We start from the raw sequence: 19,551 nt of genomic DNA, 5'->3' as shown, positions 1-19,551 counted from the left end.
GTCTGGTTTTATGTTTGTCTTTGCTAGATATTTTGAGATGTCAGCATTTGGCATATAAGATTATAAAACTATAAACCCAGCCAAAACAAAATGACCTTGGTTTGCGTGACTTTTCTTTTTTTTTTTTTTTTTTTTGACAAATCAGAGAAATCTGTGAAAGGAAAATATCTTGGGCCCCCAAAATCACTAAGCTAAAGGGAACATTCAAGCTGGGAATTGCTTAGGGCAAATGTGCGTCCCATTTTACTCAGTCATCCCTCTGCTCATTGAGATAAATGCATATCTGATTGCCTCCTTTAGAAAGGCTAATCAGAAACTCAAGAGAATGCAACTGTTTGTCTCTCACCTACCTGTGACCTGGAAGCCCCCCTCCCCACCCCGCTTAGAGTTGTTCCACCTTTCTGGACTGAACCAATGTTCATTTTACATACCATGATTGATGTCTGATGTCACCCTTGTGAAAACTGAAAAAACTGAGTACAGTGAATGGGATAAATGTTTTAGGTAAACTTTTTGTGTAAGTTAAATGCTTTGAGTTATTTCTGATGCTCATGTAATATCTGGGTCATTTCCAATAAAGAAAGGGTCGTGATATGGGGAAATATGTTTCTAAATTGTGGAACTGTTCTTATCTATAAATGCCCACATCTGATGGTTCAGGATTTCTTGCTTTTTGGGGTTTCACACAAGTTTTAGGTTACTAAGGATAAGAATTCTAGTTAACACATAATTTTGTAGATAATATGTGCCGAAAAGTTTATATCACTAGTGAGAAAAATAATAATTTTGTCTAATTCAGAAGTTATCTAAAAGTTAGTTCAGATTACAGATTTGAAAAGGTTATTCATGAAATACCGTAGTAAGAAACCAGTAAGTAGTGGAGAAAGATGTGGAAAAGGTTTAGATAATAAAATATTCTTTAAAACCTGATAGAGAATTGGAGACATTTGGCTAATTAATGTTTTCAGTTAAAGCTCTTAGTCTTGATTAAAATTAAGTATTGTAAAGAAATGCAGCCAGGTTCAATGGCTCACGCCTGTAATCCCAGAACCTTTGAAGGCCGAGGTGGGCAGATCACGAGGTCAGGAGACTGAGACCATCCTGGCCAAAATGGTAAAACCCTGTCTCTACTGAAAATACAAAAATTAGCTGGGCGTGGTGGCCCGCACCTGTAGTCCCAGCTACTCGGGAGGCTGAGGCAGGAGAATTGCTTGAGCCCAGGAGGCGGAGGTTGCAGTGGGCCAAGATCACGCCACTGCACTCCAGCCTGGCAATAGAGGGAGACAGTGCCTCAAAAATAAAAAAATAAAAAAATTTTTAAAAAAGCATTAGCAGTTTGGCAATTCTTTAATATAGTTAAGCCTGAAGCCGGATTTAGTGTGGAGCCAAATTTCACATACATACATGCATTGCTTCACATTATGTTTACTGTTTTGCATGGATAGTGCTGGCACTGAAGTACTTATTGGTCATGTGCCTATAGTGAATTTCTTGATTGCACAGGATGTATAACGATATTAGTGAACTTAAGGAAACTGAATTGTGTAATAGTAACCAAATATTCATTATGTGGGTTTTTTGGGGCCCTGGGTAACACTGTAGCCTCCAGGATAGACTCAGTAGGAAAATTTATGGTTCGTTTTCTGTTTCTTTGTGCTTCTAGTTTTCATTTGTTTGCTGTTTATTCTCCTCTGAGCTTTGCTCGTGTATGCATATATATAAAACCAGGATTTTTTAAAGTTCCTAAGTGGAAGGCTTTTATTTGGTTCTGTGGGTATTTTGTTTCCTATGGGTTTCTAGAAAGTCATCATTTGTCCCATTCATCTGGAATTCCTAGGCTACCTTTGTTGGGCCTACAGGAATTAATGGAGCACACCAGCTTTTTAATCTTAAACTAACTTTTTTGGAGTTTAGGCTTCCTGATACTTTAAGTGTCTTGATTATACTTTTGTAAATAGAATTTGAGTCATATTTCTCACTCTGCCTAATTTCTCCAAAATTTGTAAACCATTTGTGAATATTCTTAACTCATGGGAATGTGTTTGTTTGCATTACAGTTGACTAGGGTCACTAGGGTTGCTTAGGGAGAAAGAGCCCAGAAATCTGGCATGCCATCAAAAGGGTAAGAATTTATTAATAGTTAGACTCTGGCCTCTCTCTCTCTCTGTGCAAACTGGTTAAATGAAAAGTAAATGTCACTGTTTATCTCCTCTATAAAGTTTTAATTAATACAAAAGGAATTCTGAGGCTGGTTGTAAGCTGTAGTGAATCTGGTGTGCTTTGTGTGTCTTCCTGTGTTGTTCTGTCATAAAGAGGGGTACCTTAGGATAAACTGTGTGTGTAGGGCCCCAAAAGCCCACTATTCAAGATGGCCCAGCAAATTGGTCAGTCATGTCCTTGGGAGCTTGACCTTGTAACTATGTGGCTGTACTTTCTCTTTTCACAATGGTGGCCCGGTGTAGGGTTCAATTCCTGGCTCAGGGAATGAATCCTTTATGTTCCACCTGTGTATTTATATGTGTTGTGTGTATAATATAAAAGAGCTTTAATTAACTGGTTAATTAAGAGCTTAAATCAAATATTTTGTCAGAAAAGCAAAAAGTGTAATGCCTTTCATTTAGTTCATGTGACTTAAGCAATCTCTGGGAAATAAAGACAGTTTTAAAGAGTATTGGTAAAATAAAAGTATCTTCACAAATGTAAACATTCGGTCTAAATTATGCAGGTCAGATATTACGTTTGCTAAATGCTTTAAGGTCACAAACTGCTTCTTTGACTTTTAAAAATTTCTTAATTTATTCTGGAGCATTAGATTCTAGATAAATCTTGGGGACATGTGAAATTAGCCATGCCCTCTAGCTATGCAAAGAAGGTTTTATATAAGAAAGGATCTTGTATGATAAATTCTTGTCCTAAAGTAAAATAACTGCTAGTTTAAAAGAGGGATGTTTAGGACAAGTCAGAAAGTCCAAGCATGTAATAGATGGTCTGTGTGAGTCATGAAAGAATTTATGAAAAAGAATTTATGCAAGAAATGTTGTACAATTTAATGGTGATTAGGCCTCCTAAATGCTTTGTAAATGCCACTATGACTCTTAACTGTACAATTTGCCTGTTTTACAGCTAGGTAGGGCCTGGGACACATGGAGTTAGATGCTAGAATGAGTCAGACTTTATCTGCATTTCTTTCTGGGTTCTAGGCTCCTCCACACCTAGTACTTAATTAAAACCCCAAACTTATCAAGGTTTTCACCAAAAGTAAAAGTCACTAAGAGTTAACATTGTAACATGTAACTGAGACTACTGAAGAAACAGTTTTACATGCAAGGTGTGTAAGAAAAGTGAAAGGTGTTGTTCGTAAAAGACTGTAAGAAAGCATGGGAATGTACATTTTTGCCTAGTTTAAAGGGTTAAAAAACAGAAATAACCAAATTTCCTTGTATAAAGCAGCTAACACAAGTAGAACAAGAATGAACTAAATAAGAAAATACTTTTTGTCAGATTTTCCTGTTAAACCAGCTAATACTGAAATTGTTTAGATATACATTTTGAAGGGACTCCACGATCTAAGTCAAATTACCTTATGATAACCCATCAGTTACTAGTGCTATGCAGCTAATTTGGAGAAACAACTGGCATTCAAGAGGATATAAGTCTAATATTAATTAAGCATGGACTCACTGAGAACCAGGATGGTCACCTTGTCCTTTCCAAGTCCTTAAAGCTTTTATTATTAAAAGTTCTGCATTCGATGACTCATCGCAGAAAAGCTAAAATGATCCAAACTGAATATACTGGTGTGGTGACTTACAAATTACTGAAATAGTTTATAACCAATGTTTGGGCCCATATTCCTAGGAAAACAATCAAAGCTTCAGGTACATTTGGTCACCTGATGGGCCATCTAAACATTTTATGAAGGGATTTCATTCAATTGTTATTTTCAATGCATGTTTTCTGGTTGTATAAAAGCTCTCCTATGCAAGAAGGCTCATGTTATAAAACTAAGTCATTATACCACGGTGTATTTTCACCAGGTAGAGAAAGTTTTTCATGGTTCGCTGAGGACAATCAACCCCTTCACAATCTAGAACCTAAAGATTAGATCTTCTGAGAACATCAGAGAAAGATTGCCCTTGCCATCCGCATTGCAGCAAAATTTTGGAACCCTGAACTTTGGGTTCATAATCTCACAGCTGAGGAGGGTCCCTCCACACTCTTGGAGCTGTACACCCACAGGAACCCTTAAGATAAAGCTAACCAAGGAAGTCTCTCCCCAGAAGAACATGGCATCCTTGATGTGAACAGCTTTTCCCAAGATCACAGATCAAGACTTCTACTATTATGAAACTCTTATCTTTGAATATTTTTGTTTATGCCTCTAAGAACAACAGAAATGAAAAGGGGGTTTGTTATATGCACTTATGGGGTACACTTTTATTTGTGAAGGATTTTGCTGCCAGTCTCATATATGAATAACCTTATACTTTGACAGATAAAATATGAAGGTCCAATGCAGGTGAGAAACTTTAATGGTACACACACTGCCTCATAATCAGTCAGAAACAGAACATTGGTTCACTCCTCTTAACCCATATCACGAGTTAAAGAGAACATTGCTAGGAGGCATTCAATCTTCTAGAAGGGCATCATTTGTTAGGTCCTTTTTCCATGGCCCTTTTCCATTGCAAAAGAAGCAATAATTAGAAATGCTTCCCTCTCGATAGGCTGTATAACAGATTCTTCTGTAAAGGCTACAGTTACACAACAGACTTTAAATTCCCTTGTTAAAGTTATGATAGAAATGGCTGAACAGAGGAGCTGCTGGCACTTGTGGCCTATGGAGAAATACATCAAATGAAAAGTATAGAGATTCATTGTAGGGCATTAACAAAAAGACTGCTTGGTTAAATGAGTAGGCTCTTTAGCTCATTCTTTGATCTATTTGATTCTAGGTGGTTTGGTTTATGGGAACCCCGGGTAAGAAGCATACTCCAAACTCTTGGAATTATCCTCCCGATAGTCATAATAATGGTCTTGGTCAGGCGTAGTGGCTCATACCTGTAATCCCAGCACTTTGGGAGGCCGAGGCAGGCAGATCACCTGAAGTCAGGAGTTTGAGACCAGCCTGGCCAACATGATTAAACCCTGTCTCTACTAAAAATACAAAATTAGCCAGGCGTGGTGGCACACACCTGTAATCCCAGCTGCTCAGGAGGCTGAGATGGCAGAATCACTTGAACCCGGGAGGCGGAGGTTGCAGTCAGCCAAGATCGCACCACTGCACTCTAGCCTGGGCGAAAAAAGCAAAACTCTGTCTCAAAATAATAATAATAATAATAATAACAACAACAACAACAATAATAGTTTTCCTTGTGCACTGTATTCTCTTAAAGGTTTTAAATGCTTGCACACAGCCATCTCTAGAATGTCAAATGGTCTGTCTTCAACTGGAATGACAAGAGCTGAAAGAAATGTGTGAACATGAGGACACCATATCCTATGAATCACACTCTGAGACCAGAAACCCAAAATGAAGGTAACTGAGAGAGGTGCTAAGGCCCTAAGTTTTGGTCACACCTAAGTGAGAATGTGACCAAAAGGGGGAATTTTTTAAAACAAAATTATGGGAGGCCATTGTTTTGGACTGAACTCATGCACTAGGCCCCAACAAACCAAACCAAATCAAACCAAAATGGAGTCGCTTGCATTAAGACATTAAGGAAACACATAGATCCTAGAACAGACTAGGTTTTGTTTTTCTCCTACAAATCTCTAAAAAACATTCCTGGCAGCATAGGTATCCACTCCCTGAAGTTACCATCAAATCTTTTAACTAAATTCATTTCCTCTCGCCTAGAAACCATCAAGCTTCAGATGATCATGCAACAAAGGTTCCAGCCAGTTCTAGACACTACTCCTGGTCATCAAGAAGCTATCCTGCCTCCACTAGACAGAGGGGGGCGCGAGTTCCGTGATTCCCAATAGGTAGGGACTATGCCCCAAGCCAGCATGAAGCAGTTACAGAAGACAGATCATCGGTCTCTCTGCCTCCATAAAGATTTATGGGGATCACATCTTTCTGGGGGGGAATGAAGCAAAATAGGGTCTGGAGGCAGGGACATAAGGCTAATTCACGCTGACTTCTGAGAACTAAATCAAATGGAAACACTTCACCTATGAAGTATCCTCTCCATTTACATAGCATGTACAGTAAGCAAGTGACTTGACTTTACCCTCTTCATTTACATAGGGGGTACACCAAGTAATCAACGGAAACCTCTAGAGGGTATGTAAACGCCAGAAAATTCTGTAACGGGGCTCTTAAGCTTGGCCCACTCCCACCCTGTGGGGTGTACTTTCGTTTTCAATAAATCTCTGTTTGTTGCTTCATTCTTTCTTTGCTTTGTTGATGTGTTTTATGTGTCTTTCCTTGCTTTGTTTGTGCTTTCTTTGTTTAAGAAGCCAAGAACCTGGACACCCATCAACTGATAACACTTCTGGATTTTTAGGGAGGCTTCCTTACTTAGGCATGGTTGATTAAATCACTGGCCCTTGGTGATAAACTCAACCTCAAGTCCCTCTCCTCTTCCTGAGACTGGGGGTAGGGCTGAAAGTTCCAACTCTGAACAAAGGGCTGGCTCCCTCCCCGCAGCCAGCACTCCATCCTGTGGCCATCTAGATGGTCCAAAAAAATCACCTCATTAACATAAGGTGGGGTGTGTGAAAGGTGTTTATTATAAATAACAAAAGACTGCCTTTGACCTTTAGTGCTCTGAAGCTGTTCTTGAGCTGCTTCAGGAACCCAGGACAAAAGGCCATATATTTAGTCCCATAGGAAATAATAGGCTTAAAGGAGATGAGCCTGGAATCTTAGATGGAAATCAAAATATATTCATCTTAGTAATACAGGTCACAAATGCCAAGGGGCCAGGCAGCTAATGAATGAATGATGACAATAGGTGCTAGGCTGTTTTCTATTGTGATCAAGCATAAACTCCTCTTAATTACACTGTCTTTAAAATAAATGTCTGTGGGTAGCCCACTGGAATTGAAAATTGCAGTTTGTGTGTGTTTTTTAAATCAATTGTGGTATTAAAGGAAAGGATAAATCCTTAAGAAAACAAACTAGGGGATTTAACTGACCACAATTTCTTCTGAAGTGGATGCTCTGAGGTTTGCACATCTCATTCTGCATTATCATGCTGGCCTGGGGGAATGTGTACTCTTCAGACAACAAGCTTTTAAGAGACACAAACAAACCCAAGTGTCTGAGGAAGGGTGCACAGGATGCTGACAGGCTTTGAGGCCATCTATATATGATAAATGAGAGATTTTTCTAGCCTGGAGAGGAAACAAACAATTGGGGCAGTCTTACTAGGTAAGTGAAGGGGCAATGCTTCTCTTAAGTGTTTTCTCTTGGCAGAGGAGCTGAAATCCCATACCACGTGGCCTGAGGGTGACCCATATTAAGTATAAAATTTGTCTGAAGCCTCTATTAATTAAGTTCTGTAAACTATTTGAATTTTGCATTATATGCCTAATAAAACCATGTGTTTATTAATATAAAATAACGTACTTTCTACCCATCTTCACCAAAATTGCTGTGTTAGGAATACGAATCGTTAAACTTTATTGAGTACCTACTATGTGCCAGATACTGCTCTAAGTGAGTTTCACAACAACTTTATGGGGGGGGGTACTTAATTATCGTACCCATTTTACAGATAAGAAAACTAAGACAGAGAGATGTTATGTCACAGAGCTTAAGGGGCAGAGTCAGGATATGAAGTCAGAAAATCTAATATCAGAGCCTGTGCCCTTCACCACTCCACCACAGCACTCTTCAAACTTCCACTGGTGCTCCAAAAGCCCAGGACAAGAGTTCAACATTGGACCTCAAATTAAGTAGTAACTTATACAGCTTAACTGTTCACACTGTAAAACAATATCAGTGCTCAGAATCATTTTCACACGCTACGCAAGATCTAAAATCAAGGTCAATTACTATGCAATTTCCCAATATAAACTAAGATTATTTTTTTCAAAAGATACTCAGCAACTACAGGTTGAAAGGTGAATCAGGGCAACCATTTGACTGAATTTTTAAAATTATATAGTCACCCCTCAGTACCTGTGGGGGATTGGCTCCAAGACCCACCAAGGATACCAAAATCCATGGATGCTCAACTCCCTGGCAAAAAATGGCATAATATTTGCATATAACCTGTGCACATCCTGCCATATACTTTAAATCATCTCTATATTACTTATAATATCTAACACAATGTAAGTAATGTGTAAATAGTTGTTACACCATATTGTTTTGATTTGTACTATTTTTATTATCATATTGTTATTTTTTATTTTTTCTTAATTTTTTTTTTATCTGAGGTTGGTTGAATCTGTGGATGTGGAACCCGCGGATCCAGAGGGCCGACTATAGTTCCATTTAAGCCCCAGAATCAATAGGCCAGCATGGTAATCAGACCTTCAGGGGTCTCTGATTTTGGTTAATGATCATGAATCTTGTGGGATCAAATGTTGTTGGTAGTGCTACTGTCAGTGACATGGTTTTCTGGAATTGTGAGTTTCTGAACAAAACAAAGAGCAGTTGTCCCTCAGGATCCATGGGAGATTTGTTCCAGGACCCTCTAAGCATACCAAAATCTACAGATGCTCAAGTCCCATATATAAAATGGTGTAGTATTTGCATATAATCTATACACATCCTCGTAGGTGTTTTAAATGATCTCAAGATTACTTAAAATATTTGACACTGTACATTGTAAACACTATGTAAATATTTGTTACACTGTATAGTTTAGGAAATAATGACAAGAAGAAAAAATCCATACATGTTCAGTGCCAACTCTGAGCACAGGGCTGGTTCCCCTGGCAGTCAGCACACCATCCTGTAGCCAAAAATTTTCCCTAATTCCCTAAATACTTTCGATCTGGCGTTGGTTGAATCCAGGGGAGCAGAACCCACTGGAATGGAATCCGTGGATATGGAGGCCTGACTGTACTTTTAGTGGCTGTACCAAACCCAGCAAGCTCCTCATGAAAAATCAACTATCCACTGTTCCTCCTCAGGCATCAACAGTTCATCAACATTAAAGGCACTGTGAATAAAGGTGACTATGACCTTGATTTTGCTTTCTCTAAAATAATTCCAACCTTTTACAAAAATTAACCCTAAATGGGTCATGGCTGTAAAATTTAAGCTTTTAGAAAAAAAGTGTAGGAAAAATCTTAGGGATCTGAGGCTAGTCAAAGCATTCTCAGACTTGACCATAAAAGCATGATCCACAAATGTAAAAACTGATAAACCGGAACTCAGCAAAATTTAAAACTTGCTCTGCAAAAAACCCTAAGAAGATGAGAAGACAAGCTACAGACCTAAAGAAAAACATTTGCAAAGCACATGACTAGTACCTAGAATATACAAAGGACTCCCAAAACTCAACATTAAAAACCAAAAATTGAATTACAAAATGGATCACAGACATTTCACCGAAGAGGATATAAAGATGGCAAATAATCACACAGAAAGATGCTGAACCATATTAGACATTACAGAAATAAGAATTAAAACTACAGTGAACTACCACTACAAGAAGAGCTAAAAATGATTCCAAATGCTGGGAAGGATGCTGAGAAACTAGACCTCTCTTACACTGCTGGTGAGAATGTAAAATTGCACATCCTGTTTGGAAAACAATTTGTGGTTATCTTTAAAAACTAAATATGCAACTGTCATATGACCCAGCAACTGTGCACCTGGGCATTTACTCCAGAAAAATGGAGACTTATTCACATAAAAACCTGTACCTGATGTCCTTCAGTAAATGAATGGTTAAACAACCTGTGGTCCATCCATACCATGAAATACTACTCAGCAATAAAAAATGAAAGCACGATTGATACACGCAACAACTTGGATGGTTCTCAAGAGAAGTATATTGAGGGGAAAAAAGCCAATCTCAGAAGGCTGCATATTGTATGATTCCACTCTTGAAATGATGACATTAAAGAATGGAGAAGAGAGTAGTGCTTGCCAGCTGTTAGGGAGGCCACTCTCACTTGGTGGGAAGGACTATAAGGGGTGACGTAAGGGACACTTATGATGATGGAACTGGTGGAGGACACGCTACCCTACATACATGATAAAGTTGCACAGAATTAACTATACACACACATAAATGAATAAAAGTAAAACGGGAAATCTGAATAAGCTGGTGAATTGTGTTGGTGTCAATATCCTGGCTGTGATATTACACGATTGTTTTGTAAGATGCTACCATTAGGGCAAAGTGGGTAAAGACTATATAGTATCTCTCTGTATTAATTCTATTATTATTCACTGCTTATGAATCCATAGTCATCTCAAAATAGTTTAATAAAAAAATTTCAGACATCAGTCTTTTGATTCCTAGCATTAATATGTATAGGATTTCATTAGTATCAATTAAAATATAAATAAAATATACTTGAATTTTGATTTTAAAGGTCTCTAGACCTAAAACTGAACAGAACGGTATCTAAAAATGTTAAGAGTATTTTCTTACAGAATATTTAGAGACAGGGTCTCACTATGTTGCCCAGGCTGGATAGCGGTGGCTATTCACAAAAGTGCAAGCATAGCACACGACAGCTTCAAATTCCTTAGCTCAAATGATCCTCCTGCCTCAGTCTCTCCAGCAGCTGAACCACAGGCGCATGCCACTGCACTCAGCTGAAATACGAAGAACAGTACACTGTCTACTCATTAGAAAACATTCTCCCATCACTTAATTTTGAAATTATCAAAGAACAAGCTTCTAGTAATTTAATCTTTGTTTTTATGTGACAAAAAATGCCACCACTTTTTAGGACGTTTTCTTTAGATAAAGTCTATGTTTAAATTCAGAATACAAAAAAAATCTATTTTCATGGTCAATATTAAAAGTAAAAAAATTACTAGTTTTCTTAATATGATGTGGCTACTATATAGACTAATAGACTGGAAAGTCAATAGTGGGCCTTCCCCTAATTCAACAATAGGTTCAAATCTGACCATAGCCCAAGAGGATACTTAATCTATTTTGCTCCATTAATGAAGATGCAGTGACACTTGAAGCAGACGTTGAGGCACTCCAAACCAAGGCTGTCTTCCAAGATTCTGGTTCCCTCCACCAATCAAAACTGCATGAATTTTGACAGAAAAAAATAAAATGGGTCTGGTTAGACAAGAGCACCTCCCTCCCCTATTAAAAGAAGGGGGCAGATATCTTCCAACAGCATGCCGTGTGCCAGTATCTTCCCTTTAGTTCCATTCTTCACCCTCCTCAGTGCCCCAGCAGGCTCCAGGAGATTTGGAGTAGGAGAGGCGGAAGGCAGGTTGGACTTTCAAGCTCCAGCAACTGCCAGCTCTCACCTTCAGGGCTAAAGCGGGTGCTGGTGGTTACTGGCCCTGTCCTCAAAACAATGGTGCTCAAACGGTGCTATGCACTTGACAGGTTTATGAAAGCAGACTGCAGGGCCCTACCCTAGGAGTTTCCCATAACATAGTTCTGGGGTGGGGCCCAATAATTTGTATTTCTAACAAGTTTCCAGGTTACTTCTGAGACAGTGAGAACACAAATTCTGTCACATGTTTGTAAATTGTCTTCCTATTAAACTCTTGTCTTAGGACTCTGAAACAGGCCAGACTTTTTTTTGGCATGAAGGAAAACCCTGGCAATCAACTTATAGATAAAAGACTTAATGCTTAAAAGCATTTTTCTGTCAAAGTAATATACTGGTAACAGCCTGATGATACAGGAGCTAGAAATTATTTAGACAGATAGTGAGGGTAAGAGAGTCCTCAGCAAAGCTTCCCTTTTAATAAAAAGCAGCCCCCAAATCATTTCTTTTCTAACAAAAAACGGGCTGAAAAATCAAGCTGCAAGCATAGATATGCAAGCTAAAAGCCTGCATAGGTGAATGCTGGCAGCTATGCCAATAGGAAAGGGCTACCTGGGGACTAGACACAGATAAGAATGTAACAACGAGGAAGCCTGCTGCAATTGGTTAAATCCAAGATGGCCAAAAACTTGACCGAATGCATACTCTTGGCTGCACTATGCCCCTATTACCATAAAACTTCCCTGGGGAAACCTCCCACTCCCTGCCACGTACCTGAAGCCATGACAGTTCCAGATTAACCACATTTAGTCAAGAAAAGGGTGGCACCCTTATTCGGGGAACTGCCCGCCCATTTCCTGTAAACCTTCTCCTTTTATTATAGAATACTTTGTGCCTTCATCATGCCTATCTGTGTAGTGAGCCTGGACCACATTACATGCCTCTTTTGAGCATATCCACGCTCCTCTTTTGAGTGTGTACTTGCACTCTGCAACAAACCTACATTTTCACTGTGGTCTCCCTTTCAAATTCTTTTGTGCAGAGAAGAACCTGACCTGGCCTACTGGCAACAGTATCTTTCTCAAGGAGCTCTATTATGTGACCACTCCAAAGAAAAACCTTTTTTTTTTTTTTTTTAAACATAGCACAGATTAACGCTGGACATTAGAATCATAACGTGTTCATACTAGAAAAAAATCTCGGAGATAATTTAGAGATAATTCTCAAACTGCAGCATCAGAATTCCCTGGAAGGCTTATTAGAACACAAATGGCTGGGCCCACTTCCAGAGATTCTGATTTAGTGGGTCTGGGGAGGGCCCAAGAATTGAACCAGGGACTATACTTTGAGAACCACTGTGCAATCTACTTGATTTATTGATGAGGAATCTGAGCTCCTTAGGTTTTTATCATATTATGCTAATGCTAAGCATTTTTTTAAAATAAATGGAAACTCTCTAATGTATCAATATGAATGATACTTTTCTACACTTAGTTGCTAAATTATGACTGTATGTTTTAAGTGGTACTTCAGAATGAAATATTTCACAGAAAGGTTTTCCTTAGTCTTCCCCTTTTCCAGTCTCTGTCTTGTCCCTTTTCCATCTGCCCCCACAAACCCACCACCAGTGGCAGGGCAGCCTTTAGGAACTGTCTATAGATGGGATACCGTCCAGATTTTACTGAACTCTTAAATTCTGTACGCAGACAAGGTGTGATTTTTCAATAGATAAAATGAGATTATCTATCTACCTCAGATAGTAGCATACTCAAAAATTTGCAAAAATTAACTGGCTTATATGTGAAAACACCTATAGAACCCAAGTAGGAGGACATCGGTATGTCTTTATTTATTAACCTTGAAAGGTTCCTTCCAGCCTCTGGGCCTTGACACAATGTTTCCCCTTCCGCTCACTTTCCCTTTTGTTTTAGACTTAAATACGACTTTCTTTGGCAGGGGTAGGTCCTCTGGTGATATTCCGTCTTCCAGTTCTGGTGCCTTGTCTTACAGAATGTGTCACAATTACACTTTAACAATCTGTGCAATGATCTGTATGATTTACTAGACTGTAAATTCTGTTAAGACTTGTCTGCTTGGTTCTTCCCCAGCTCCTGGCACAGCATTTGATACACAGTAGGTACTTGTATTTGTGGGATACATTCCTAGCTGAAGATTAATTTAGTAGTGTATATGTCTCAATCCTAAAATCAGTACCAAAGTATATTTTAGTACCATTTTGATCTCAAAAAACTTTAAAAATACCATGTAATATTTTAAGTTCTGAATTTTAAATTATAATAAAAATGTAGTATCAAAAAACTATAAACAGTAGTATCCATAGGAGTGATTAAGTTCTGAGCTCATTCAGTCTTTACCATATTATACATCTGACAACGTACTTGACAGAAGCAACACACATTGAAGTACCATCTTAAAATGGTTGTGGTAGAGTACAAATTAAAACTACCCTGGAAGACCAAAATCCCTTAAATTATCAGGGCAAGAACTATAAGGAACTCAAAAGCCTTCAGTTAGCTTCCTTTCTTTCAGCATTCTTTTTGCTGTGATGACTAAGGTCTGAAATACAATTTGTCTACCCAGCGCCATCTCCTTTTCTGCCAGGTACAGCTGAACTAAGTTGGGCTAACAAGGCAGAAGATGGGCTCCAAACTGTGCTGCATCTGTCTTTCTGGTGGCCCTCTTTATTACACCAAGGTCCCCAGACACTACCTGCAGGCCCAGAACAGTGCCTACTGCCCAGAACAGTGCCTACTGCCAACTAGAGCATAAACTGCTCGTTCTCTCCACCACCAAGTGCTTTACGGGCCAGGACACAGCCTCCTGGGCAGTGGTCCTTGACCTTGGAATCTGACCTTGACACTGACATCACTGGATCATTAGGAAAAATCCATGAGCCTTCGAATCCCTGGAGACCAGCTAAATCAGAATTGCTACAGTGGGGCTGGGGCATTTTTCCAGTGATAAAGTCTTTTTCTACTCAAGAAATAAACTCAATTCTGATTGAGTCAGGGTTTCATGAATTAAGCTTCCTACTTACCCCAAATTATTTCACTTATATGTTGTAAGATGTTCCCATTTTTGTGAGTTTTGTATGGTTAACTAAGTGAATGGGAAATGAAGTATATCTGTTAAAACCTAATCAATATGAACTTGTTAAAAATACTCCACAATCTAAACTGTTTTTACATCAATGAAAAGTTTGTTTCAACACCAGAGGATAAAAAACAAATTAACAAAAAGTTATAAAAATTAGCAAATCTGATAGCACCAATTCAATAAAGCAATTTAAAATTATCTAGTAGCACATTCTGTGAAACTTTGACAACATGATGTTACTTGGTTATGATATAATCATGTACTTCAATCATTTGAAAAATTGTTGTTTAACTCAAAGGCAGGATTTTAAACGAAAAACAAATGGCCAGAAATACAAAGAACTAGGAATTAGGAGACAACTCTGTTTCTAGGCTCTTCACCAACAAGTTCTTAGGCCCCCATCTCTCTACTTAACCATCATTTAGCAAACTTAACCATCATTTAGCATATGAATTCCACGGGTGCTGAGTCTGCTATAAGAATGAATATATTCTCCACAACAATTTACATATTTATTCACCTCTCTCTGCCTCTTTTTCCTTCTTTTTGGAGTTCAAAACTTCTTGAGTCTATAATTAGTAAATGTTATAAAACTGAACGTGTATATTATATGTGAACTGTTAAAAAACAAAATTTGAGGCTGGGCACAGTGGCTCACACCTGTAATCCCAGCACTCTGGGAGGCCGAGGTGGGTGGATCACCTGAGGTCAGAGGTTTGAGACCAGCCTGGCCAACGTGGTAAAACCCCACCTCCACTAAAAATACAAAAATTAGCTGGGTGTGGTGGAGCACACCTGTAGTCCCAGGTACTGGGGAGGCTGGGGCAGGAGAACTGGTTGAACTTGGGAGGTGGAGGTTGCAGTGAGCCAAGATCGCACCACTGTACTCCAGCCTAGGCGATAGCGTGACACTCTGTCTCAAAAACAAAAACAAAATTTGAACAAATTTAAAGATGTAATTGGCTTTTATTAGCAATTCATGAATCTGGCAGCATCTCAACTGAAAATTTAGAAAAGGTGTTCTGATTAGCTGAGCAGAGGTGGGCTGAAGAGGGTTGAAGAAGCAAAAAGAGAATAAAAGACAGACTGGTCATTTCAAAGTTACTTTCCTTATAGAGACAAAATGGAAGAGAGACTTTTTTATCACGCTGGCTCAGGTAAGCCAGGCCCCCTTGACTCCTTGCTGTGTATCTTCCGGATTTTTTGACAACTGGCCCATTTCTAAGTTGTTTGATTATGTGGCAGCTAGCACCAGCAACTCCATTCTGATTTGGCCTGGTCTGTTGGGCCTAGTGCAGGAGTTTAATCTAAAACAATGGCTTCCTATACATTTCATTTAACAATACTAATAAAATACCGCTTTTATTTTTTACATTGGAGTCCTGCTTTTAAGAAAAAAAAAAACAGGGAGAAATCATGGTAGAATTGAAAGACCGAAAGCTACTAAAAATTGATACCATTTAATAGTCCTGAATAAGTTGTTTCTAATTATAATTCAGCTACCAATTTCAAGGAGAAATGGAAATTTATAAAGTTGAAATTATGAAATATGATTGCTGGGAGGTACAAAGGGACAAAAATTAAAAAGCTGAATCTTCACTGCCACTACTGCACTTCTACCCTGGATAACTGCAACCGATCCCTTCCAAAGTGGTTGTATCCTGGCCCACCCTACACCCACTTCCTTCTGAAAAACCAATTCACTTTCCTTAGGATAGAGTCCAAACTCCTAAACAAGGCTTACAAAGGCCCTTCAAGATCTGACTCTTGGCATCTTCTCACCTTTATGCCCCACGTCCCAGTCTCATTACCAGTCATTCTTACCTCTATGCCCCACCCCCTAGTCTCATTACCAGTCATTTTCCCACCACTCTGCTTCAGCTACCCTAGCCTTCTTTCTGGCAGTTCCTGTAAAGAGCAAAGCATATTCTGGCATCAGAGGCTTTGCATTTCTAATTCTCTCTGCTGGCAAAATCCTTTCCCTAGACCTTGGCACGGCTGGCTATTTGTCATTCAGATCGCTGCTCAAATGTCACTTCCTCAGAGACCTTTCCTGTCTTTCTTAGTTCGTTTCCTTTTGCTTACAAAATAATTTCTAAAACTCGGTAGTTTATAAAGAAAAGCAATTTATTGTCTACAGTTTTGGAGGCTGGGAAGTCTAAGACTGACGGACTACATCTGGTGTCAGGAGGCAGCGCTGCAAAGTATCACGTGGTCAGGGGGCTGAGCAGGCTCACGTGTTGTCAAGTCTCTCCTTAAAAAGCCACTAGTTCTACCTCCATGATAACCCATTAACCCATGAATAGATTAATCCACTCATGAAGACAGAACCTTCATGATCCAACCACCTCTTAAAGACTCTACCTCTCAGTACTGCCACATTGGGGATTAAATTTCAGCATGAGTTTTGGAGGGGACAGATATTCACACCATAGCACTACCATCATGTCCTGGTCAAAATCGATCCCACCATTCTGCTTGATTTTCCTCATATAATCCATCCCTATCTGATAATTTTGTGTATGTCTCCCCGAAATCACTATCTTGTTCACTGTTGTCTCCCCAAGGACTAGAACTGTGGCCAGTAAACACTTGCTAGATGAATATAAAGTGCTTAATAAACATGCCTTGATCAGTTTATCTCGCATTCTCTCCACGCCCCCTCTCCATTCATTCACAGGAACCCGCCAACGTTGCTATCCTTTCAGGAAAGTCCTTGGACCGGCATCGCCATCCCAAAGAGAGGCCCTTCTTCCATTCTAGGGGAGGCACTGCCAGCCTGGAAGCTACCGGGGTCTCAGGGACCAACAGCCACGCCAAGACCGGGCATTTGCGTCTGAGAAGCGTTGAACAGGGGCGGAGAGACAGGGCACCCCTTTCCTTGCTTCGTGGAGCCTGCCGCCCTCCCAACCTTAAGCCCTGAACCAGTCCCTCATTTGGCCGCACTCGTGCCTCCCCTGCTGCCAGCTCAGCGGCCGCTCCCGGTTACCTGCCTGGGATCTGGCTCAGGCGAACACTCTTCACACCGCCATTCGAGGGAACACAAATGCTCCCTCTGGGCCACCGTAGTTCACAGAAAGTACACGCTGTCCCCTCCCTCCGCATGCGCAGAGACCGCGTTCGGCGTATAGTGTCTCTTAGCAACGGCTTTGAGTCCCTCCGCCAGGGGCGGAGCCTCGGAAGCCACCACGGGGAAGCTGTAGGGGGAAGTGAGTGAGGCCAATCGGAGACGAATCTCTGCCTCGTTCGGCACGCCTCCCTTAACTGTCGCGAATGCAGAGGCAACTTTACGGCAGGTAGAGGGTGGGGGCTGCTGGGGATAAGGAGGAGAGAAGGAAGCAACCAACCAACCAAGTCGCCCCCACTCCCCCCACCCCCACCCATCCCGGACTTGGTTTACGGCTCCAGGCTCAGGCTCCAGTGCGGCCGCTGATTGGTTGCTGAAGGCTTGGTCCCATCCCAGTGACCCCAAAGTGCTGGAGGGAGGGGGCGGGGGTGGCCCAGTGCAAAGTGCATCCCGAAAGCCCCCTGTCCGGAGATCCCACGACTGGCACTTCGGGCCCCGTATGACCTGGGACCTCGCCGTCCCGAGACCTCCTGGGTCCCTCCGTAGCTGGAAGCCTCCGGCCCGGAGCGCGGCAGCCCCCTACTCCGAGCCCTGGACCGGGACTGCCCCCCCACCCGAGCCGGGACTTCCTCCCTGCCTCCCTGCACCCCTGCCCCAAGGCTGCCCGGCGGCCGGGATCGCCACCTCCTGCTTGCTCGTCTGTTCGGATGCTCGCCGGGCTGGGGCCGTGAGGGACCGAGGAGGTTCAGGAACGCCAGGGTCCGGCCCTGCCTGGGGTATTTCTTCAATGGAGAAGTTGGTGAGTGTAGAGAAGGCTGAAAGGAGGAAGAGAAGCAGCAGCTGAGGAGACAGGTAAAGTCCTTTACCTCTCCCGAGGGGAAGAGGGCTGGCTGAGGAAGGAGGGAGGAAAATCTCTGCTTTTTCTTGCCTGCTCTTGCCACTCTCCAGCCCCTTTCCTGAGCTCCCCCTTCAGAACCCCCTCCTCCTCACCCCTGAGGCACTACACCACTCACTGGTTTCTGTTTTTCTAGGTTTGAGCTGGCTGAAGAAGACGCGAAAGCAGGAAGGGGTCTGCCCACCTATCAGAGAAGCAGAAGGCACAGCGCCTCTGATCTGACCAGCATCGTCTATAAAGGTAATGAGCCAGCCCTCCCCTCCCCCACTGTTTATTCCTGGCCCCTACCTCATTAAGCAGTGGTTTATTTTCAGGGTGGTTGCCTGGGAATGCAACCTTTCCTAATCCCCCCACCCCCAGTTTCCCAGGAAAAATAAAAACATTACCCGTGCCTGATCCTTAACATTTTATAACTTCTCTACCCAGGAACGTATTTTCCCACTTTCTCTCTGTACAGTGTGTTTCTGTGTTTTTCATTATCTTTTGGTATACTGTGCCATTTACTCTGCTCTGAGGCTTTGAGACCTTTTTGTAGCTACCCTCCTCCCTTCCTTACTCTCATAGGAATTCCTCAGTTCCTTGTTAATTGCTTGTTAATTCTGAACGACTTTCCTTTTTAATTAAACCACAATTTACTGTTTTCCCCCTTATTCTTTCCTATCACCTTTCTTCTACCAGCATCAGAAAAACCTTTTGAGTTATCGAACTGACATCGATTTGGTAGAGAAAGGTAAATTATTGGCCTGAGATTTATGAGTTTCAGAAAATAATTTGATTTTATTTGCTACTAGAAAGCCAACCTGTGTACCTTAAGAGTGTGAATGATATGAAGGCAACATTATTACCCTGAAGCACTTAGGCGTAATTAACTCTTTGGGCTTTCTGTGTGTTTGTGTGTGACAAATGTGGATGGGCTTTGAAACTTAAAAATATACAATGTTTGTTACACCTCAGATTTTCTAGAAGAGCTTTTAAAAATTTACACAATATCTTATTAATCGTTTGACTCAGGAATTTAAAAACAAAGGAACCTTTTGGTGTGGTTACATATCTGGGTCTTAATTTTAGCACTCTATAAAAAAGA

At 40.8% G+C, this 19,551-nt stretch overlaps 2 protein-coding genes across 8 annotated transcripts in view; one reads left to right on the top strand and one right to left on the bottom strand.

Moving 5' to 3' along the window:
- LINS1 (lines homolog 1) overlaps positions 1–17,613 on the bottom strand; it is a 28,817-nt gene extending 11,204 nt beyond the window's left edge. For 3 of the 7 annotated variants that reach the window (XM_033188824.1, XM_033188831.1, XM_033188832.1), the window contains exon 1: positions 17,499–17,613. The gene's annotated coding sequence lies outside the window, so the exon portion shown is untranslated. Of the gene's footprint in view, positions 1–5,195; positions 5,249–12,720; positions 12,727–15,652; positions 15,664–17,494 lie in introns of those variants that run through there. The other 4 variants (XM_033188827.1, XM_033188826.1, XM_033188825.1 and 1 more) reach the window with 4 other exon arrangements.
- Positions 17,614–17,779: 166 nt separating this feature from the next.
- The window catches only part of ASB7 (ankyrin repeat and SOCS box containing 7), a 50,197-nt gene continuing 48,425 nt past the window's right edge, over positions 17,780–19,551 (top strand). Inside the window, exons 1-2 of the mRNA XM_033188833.1 lie at positions 17,780–18,424; positions 18,604–18,707. The gene's annotated coding sequence lies outside the window, so the exon portion shown is untranslated. The remainder of the gene's footprint in view (positions 18,425–18,603; positions 18,708–19,551) is intronic.

This window comes from Trachypithecus francoisi, unplaced genomic scaffold (genome assembly GCF_009764315.1).
Source record: "Trachypithecus francoisi isolate TF-2019V2 unplaced genomic scaffold, Tfra_2.0 Lachesis_group3, whole genome shotgun sequence".
Taxonomy (NCBI): domain Eukaryota; kingdom Metazoa; phylum Chordata; class Mammalia; order Primates; family Cercopithecidae; genus Trachypithecus; species Trachypithecus francoisi.
This window is presented reverse-complemented; position numbering and strand designations above follow the sequence as displayed.